Here is a 7,457-nt window from a genome sequence, read left to right as displayed (position 1 = left end):
TGTGTGTGTGTGTGTGTGTGTGTGTGTGTGTGTGTGTGTGTGTGTGTCGGAGAAGGCAATGGCACCCCACTCCAGTACTCTTGCCTGGAAAATCCCATGGACGGAGGAGCCTGGTGGGCTGCAGTCTATGGGGTCGCTGAGAGTTGGACACAACTCAGTGACTTCACTTTCGCTTTTCACTTTCATGCATTGGAGAAGGAAATAGCAACCCACTCCAGTGTTCTTGCCTGGAGAATCCCAGAGACAGTGGGCCCCCGTCTATGGGGTCACACAGAATCGGACACGACTGAAGCGACTTAGCAGCAGTGTGTGTGTATAACAAAACATAAATATATAATATTTTATATATAATAGAACAGAATGGAAAAGGTCAGGGAAGCTTGCACAGAGTAAATGTAAGAATACTTCTTGAAACATTTGTATGTGTCTTAGTCTAGTTGGGCAGCTTGTAATCAATAGAAACTTATTTCTCATAGTTCTAGGGGCTGGGAAGTCCAAGATCAGAGTGCCAGCGTGGTTGGATGAGGGTCCATTTCCTCACTCACAGCTAGTGCCTTTTATCTTCCTTAATTTTTACTACAGTCTAGTTGCTTTACACAGAGAAGGCGATGGCGCCCACTCCAGGACTCTTGCCTGGAGAATCCCAGGGACGGGGGAGCGTGGTGGGCTGCTGTCCATGGGGTCGCTAGGAGTCGGACACAACTCAGTGACTTCACTTTCACTTTTCACTTTCATGCATTGGAGAAGGAAATGGCAACCCACTCCAGTGTTCTTTTTTTTTTTTTAATTAAATTTTTATTTTTACTTTATTTTACTTTACAATACTGTGTTGGTTTTGCCATACATTGACATGAATCCACCACGGGTGTACATGCGTTCCCAAATATGAACTCCCCTCCCACCTCCCTCCCCATAACATTTCTCTGGGTCATCCCCATGCACCAGCCCCAAGCATCCTGTATCCTGCATCGGACATAGACTGGCGATTCATTTCTTACATGATAGTATACATGTTTCAATGCCATTCTCCCAAATCATCCCACCCTCTCCCTCTCCCTCAGAGTCCAAAAGTCCGCTCTACACATCTTTTTTTGTTTGTTTTGTTTTGTTTTTTTATTTTAATTTTTTTTATTTTTAATTTATTTTTTATTTTACTTTACAATTCTGTATTGGTTTTGCCATACATTGACATGAATCCACCACGGGTGTGCGTGCGTTCCCAATCATGAACCCCCCTCCCACCCCCCTCCCCACAACATCTCTCTGGGTCATCCCCGCGTTCCAGCCCCAAGCATGCCATATCCTGCATTGGACATAGACTGGCAATTCGATTCTTACATGATATTATACATGTTTCAATGCCATTCTCCCAAATCATCTCACCCTCTCCCTCTCCCTCTGAGTCCAAAAGTCCACTATACACATCTGTGTCTTTTTTGCTGTCCTGCATACAGGGTCATCATTGCCATCTTTCTAAATTCCATATATATGCGTTAGTATACTGTATTGGTGTTTTTCTTTCTGGCTTACTTCACTCTGTATAATAGGCTCCAGTTTCATCCATCTCATTAGAACTGATTCAAACGTATTCTTTTTAATGGCTGAGTAATACTCCATTGTGTATACGTACCACAGCTTTCTTATCCATTCATCTGCTGATGGACATCTAGGTTGTTTCCACGTCCTGGCTATTATACACAGTGCTGTGATGAACATTGGGGTACATGTGTCCCTTTCAATTCTGGTTTCCTCAGTGTGTATGCCCAGCAGTGGGATTGCTGGGTCATAAGGCAGTTCTATTTGCAGTTTTTTAAGGAATCTCCACACTGTTCTCCATAGTGGCTGTACTAGTTTGCATTCCCACCAACAGTGTAGGAGGGTTCCCTTTTCTCCACACCCTCTCCAGCATTTATTGCTTGCTGACTTTTGGATCGTAGACATTCTGACTGGTGTGAAGTGGTACCTCATTGTGCCACTCCAGTGTTCTTGCCTGGGGAAGCCCAGGGATGGGGGAGCCTGGTGGGATGCCGTCTATGGGGTCGCACAGAGTCAGCCACGACTGAAGCGACTTAGCAGCAGCAGCAGCAGCAGCTGCTGCTTTATAATGTTGTGTTAGTTTCTACTGTATAGTAAAGTGAATCAGCTTTTCATATACATATCAGTTCAGTTCAGTTCAGTCGCTCAGTCGTGTCCGACTCTTTGTGACCCCATGAATCGCAGCACGCCAGGCCTCCCTGTCCATCACCAACTCCCGGAGTTCACTCAGACTCACGTCCATCGAGTCCGTGATGCCATTCAGCCATCTCATCCTCTGTCATCCCCTTCTCTTCCTGCCCCCAATCCCTCCCAGCATCAGAGTCTTTCCCAATGAGTCAACTCTTCACATGAGGTGGCCAAAGTACTGGAGCTTCAGCTTTAGCATCATTCCTTCCAAAGAAATCCCAGGGCTGATCTCCTTCAGAATGGACTGGTTGGATCTCCTCGCAGTCCAAGGGACTCTCAAGAGTCTTCTCCAACACCACAGTTCAAAAGCAGCAATTCTTTGGCACTCAGCCTTCTTCACATATCCCCTCTTTATTGGATTCCTTTACCATTTAGGTCACCCCAGAGCACTAAGTAGAGTTCCCTGTGCTATACACAAACAATAAATACTGGAGAGGATGTGGAGAAAAGGGAACCCTCTTGCACTGTTGATGGGAATGTAAATTGTTACAGCCACTGTGGAGAACAGTAAGAAGGTTCCTTAAAAAACTAGAAATAAAGCTGGTGCCTTTTTTGCTGTGTCTTCACATGGTGGAAGGAGTTAAGGATCTCTCTGGAGCCTCTTTTATAAGGGTATTGATCCCATTCACAAGCGTTCCACCCTCAAGACTTAAGTACCTCCCAAAGGTCCCCATCCTATCCTCTTTGGGGGTCAGGATTTCAACATATGCATTTTGGGGTCCCACAAAGATTTTAAACTGTAGCACTATGTATGTCCTGAGTTGCGATATAAAATATATTTCTTTTTGTGGACCATGGTAAAAAAAAAAGAAAAGCGAGAAAGCACTACAGTATAATTATTATAGTAATTAATACAGTATACAGTATTATATATATAGTAACTGATACAGTATACAGTATTGTGTATATAGTAATTAATACAGTATACAGTATTGTATATATAGGAATTAATACAGTATACAGTATTGTATATATAGGAATTAATACAGTATATAGCATTGTGATTATAATAGTAATCTTGACAGCTCACTCTGCCAGATGCCTAGAGTCTTTATAAAAGGAATCTTGACATCCTTGTCATTGAAGTACTATTTACAGTTGCCAAGGGGTAGAAGTAACCTTATGTCCATGGAGGGATGAATGGATAAACAAACTAAGTTATGCCCATACAATGGGATATTATTCAACCTTAAAACAGAAGGAAATCCTGGCCTATACCACAACACAGATGAACTTTGAGGACATAATGTTAAATGAAATAAGCCAGGCATGCTAGAACTGCAGGATTCCACTTCTATGATGCATCTCTAAATGAATCCAAGTCACAGAAACAGAAAGTAGGGACTTCCCTGTGGCTAAGACTCCCTGCTCCTAATGCAGGGTGGCTGGGTTCAATTCCTGGTCAGGTAACTAGATCCCACATGCTGCAGCTAAAGATCCCACATGTCAACTGAAGATACCACATGCTTCAACAAAGACCCGAAGCAGTCAAATAAATAAAATGAAAATAACTATCAAAAAAGATTTAAAAAAAAAGAAACAGGAAGTAAATGGGGATTGCCAGGGGCTGGGGAGGCCAAGGGGAATCGGAATATAGAATTTTAGCCATGCAAGATGAAAAAGTTCTAGAGGTCTGAGGAACAACAGAACATGCATATAACATGCTGTTGCTGTTGCTGCTGCTAAGTGGCTTCAGTCGTGTCTGACTCTGTGCGACCCCATAGACGGCAGCCCACCAGGCTCCCCCGTCCCTGGGGTTCTCCAGGCAATAATACTGGAGTGGGTTGCCATTTCCTTCTCCAATGCATGAAAAGGAAAAGTCAAAGTGAAGTCGCTCAGTCGTGTCCGACTCTTAGCGACCTCATGGACTGCAGCCCACCAGGCTCCTCCGTCCATGGGATTTTCCAGGCGAGAGTACTGGAGTGGGGTGCCACTGCCTTCTCCAATAACATGCTATATATATACATAGAGTATATTTAAAAATTGTTGAGGTTAAACTTCTGTTTTGTTTTCTAACACATACACACGTACATCTGTGGAGAAGGAAACGGCAACCCACTCCACTATTCTTGCTTGGGAAATCCCATGGACAGAGTCTGGTGGGGTACAGTCTATGGAGTTGAGAGTCTGACATGACTTAGCGACTAAACAATGACAAAACACACAACAGGAGTCTTCACTCTAAGGTTCCCCACCGTGGGGATGAACAGTTCCTACCTTCCTGATTCTCCCACTTGTCTGTCGGCTTTCAAGGCCCTTTGGATCTTTCTTGGCATCTCCGCTGAGCCCCCTTAGACAGCCTTCTTGCTCTGGGGTTTGTCTTTGATTTGTGGGAACTCCACTCCCTACCGGAGGCCACCCCAGCCTCCCAGGCCTGAGGGAAGCTCGCCTGGCAGGCTGGTAGAAAGAGCATTGCAGACCCCCTGGGCATGCGCATCCCCTGCCTTACCTGCATAACCTACTTCACCGTGCAACCTGGCCACAGCCTCCCCTCCACATCTCCCCAAACATGGAAAACACCTGAAATGGTCCTGGGCACTTTGCTTCTTTCTCTCTCCACTTTCCACCCACTTGCTTCCTCCTGGTAAGAGGACTGTCTGCTCCTTGAGGATATGTGAGCTCAGGGCCACCTGGAGGCTCGCGTGGTCCACCATGGGTCCACGGCTCCAAGGTTCCTCAGTAGCCGCGCTAACAAAGATCAACTGAAATGGAAGATACAGAAAATGGAGGTCGGGTCAGGGGGGGAATACTCACCTGATTTTTCAGTCCTTTCCCTTTACTGTGGTGGCCGGGAGAGTCCAGAATGCAAATCAGATAGTTTCAACCCCTCTCCCCAAACTCTCAGTGGCTCTCTGATGCCCTCAGCAAAAAATTCACACCCCAGCCTCAGTTTACCAGGCCCCTCATCCCCACCCTCCCTCAGCTCCCTCAGTTGGCCACGTCCTTACTTGTAACTCCTCCAGGGCTCTAGAACTGCCTGCTGGGACTTCCCTGGTGGTCCAGTGGTTGAAACTTCACCTTCCCAATGCAGGGGGTGCAGGTTCAATCCCTGACCAGGGAGTTAAGATCACACATGTCTCTGGGCCAAAAAACCAAAACATAAAACAGAAACAATATTGTAATAAATTCAATAAAGACTTTAAAAACTATTCATGTCAAAAAAAAGTCTTTAAAAAAAAAAACACATAACTACCTGTAGATAAAAAAACCACATAACTACCTGTAGACACTCCCTCCCACCTTGGACTTTTGTTTCTGCATTTGTTGGGTTCTCAGCCAGCTCTCATTTCTACAGCTTTGCGACCTGGCTAATTCCTACTTATTTTTCAAGTCTTAGCAGACTCCACAAATAAAGGCAACTTAATTGTCTGTCCCACCATCTAAGGACCCCTCTGGAACAGAGCATTTTTATGGAAAAAAAAAAGAAACAAAATATATAGTATCATCTTTTTCTTTCCTTTTCTTGCTGAAGTCTTTAGTTAGAGCCATCAGGTACTTCTTTACTCCTAATAGTGCCTCTGGCTCAAGCGCAGCTCTGGGGACAGTAGGGTCCTTTTCCTGTCCCCCTTTAACACTTGTGAATTATTCCTTCTAAAAACAGGCTTACATAGTGGTTGAGAACAGTCTGAAGTCAGACTTCCTGGGTTTAAATCATAGCTCTTCCACTTACTGATGTTCGCTGATCTTGAGCAAGGGAGTTGATTGGCTGATGACAGCCAATTGTTAAATTTTCAGGAACATCGCAAGCCTGTTGATATCATATTGGTAACTTGACATCAGCTTTGAAAGGAGTATTAACACCAGGAAAATTGACAGAATCTATAAATCCATACCTGCCCCCTTCCCTAACCTGCTTATTACTATTATTTTAATTTAATTAATTATTTTAATTGGAGGCTAATTACTTTATAATACTGTAGTGATTTTTGCCATACATTGACATGAATCAGCAACGGGTGGACATGTGTTTGTCATCCTGAACCCACTCCCACCTCCCTCCCCATCACATCCCTCTGGGTCATACCAGTGCACCAGCCCTGAGCACCCTGTCTCATGCATTGAACCTGGACTGGCGATCTGTTTCACATATGATAATATACATGTTTCAATGCTATTCTCTCAAATCATCCCACCCTCGCCTTCTTCCACAGAGTCCAAAAGACTGTTCTATACATCTGTGTCTCTTTTGCTGTCTCGCATACATAGTTATCATTACCATCTTTCTAAATTCCATATATATGCGTTAGTATACTGTATTGGTGTTTTTCTTTCTGGCTTACTTCACTCTGTATAGTAGGCTCCAGTTTTATCCACCTCATCAGAACTGATTCAAATGTATTCTTTTTAATGGCTGAGTAATATTCCATTGTGTATATGTACCACAGTTTTCTTGTCCATTCGTCTGCTGATGGACATCTAGGTTGTTTCCATGTCCTGGCTATTATAAACAGTGCTGTGATGAACATTGGGGTACATGTGTCTCTTTCAATTCTGGTTTCCTCGGTGTGTATGCCCAGCAGTGGGGTTGCTGGGTCATAAGGCAGTTCTATTTCCAGTTTTTTAAGGAGTCTCCACACTGTTCTCCATAGTGGCTGTACTAGTTTGCATTCCCACCAGCAGTGTAAGAGGGTTCCCTTTTCTCCACACCCTCTCCAGGATTTATTGCTTGTAGACTTTTGGATCGCAGCCATTCTGACCAGCGTGAGATGGTACCTCATTGTGGTTTTGATTTGCATTTCTCTGAGAATGAGTGATGTTGAGCATCTTTTCATGTGTTTGTTAGCCATCTGTAAGTCTTCTTTGGAGAAATGTCTGTTTAGTTCTTTGGCCCATTTTTTGATTGGGTTGTTTATTTTCCTGGTATTGAGCTGCAGCAGCTGCTTGTATATTTTTGAGGTTGATTCTTTGTCAGTTTGCTTATCACTATTTGCCAGCACACACCTGCTCAGTTTCCTTATCTGTAAACTAGGAGCAATAACAGTGAATATTGTCATGGAGAATTCTAGGAGAGTTAAATTAAACATGCTTACCTATACATGGCAAATACTCAACAATTGTGAGATGCTCTGGGTGTTTCTCCCATTTTACATGGTCCACTCCAGTACTCTTGCTTGGCAAATCCCATGGACAGAGGAGCCTGGTGGGCTGTAGTCCATGGAGTCGCTAGGAGTCGGACACGACTGAGCGACTTCACTTTCACTTTTCACTTTCATGCATTGGAGAAGGAAATGGCA

The sequence above is a fragment of the Oryx dammah genome, unplaced genomic scaffold (genome assembly GCF_014754425.2).
Source record: "Oryx dammah isolate SB20612 unplaced genomic scaffold, SCBI_Odam_1.1 HiC_scaffold_11077, whole genome shotgun sequence".
In the NCBI taxonomy this organism is placed as follows: Eukaryota; Metazoa; Chordata; class Mammalia; order Artiodactyla; family Bovidae; genus Oryx; species Oryx dammah.
The sequence above is the reverse complement of the archived record's forward strand: the minus strand, read 5'-3'. Positions refer to the sequence as shown.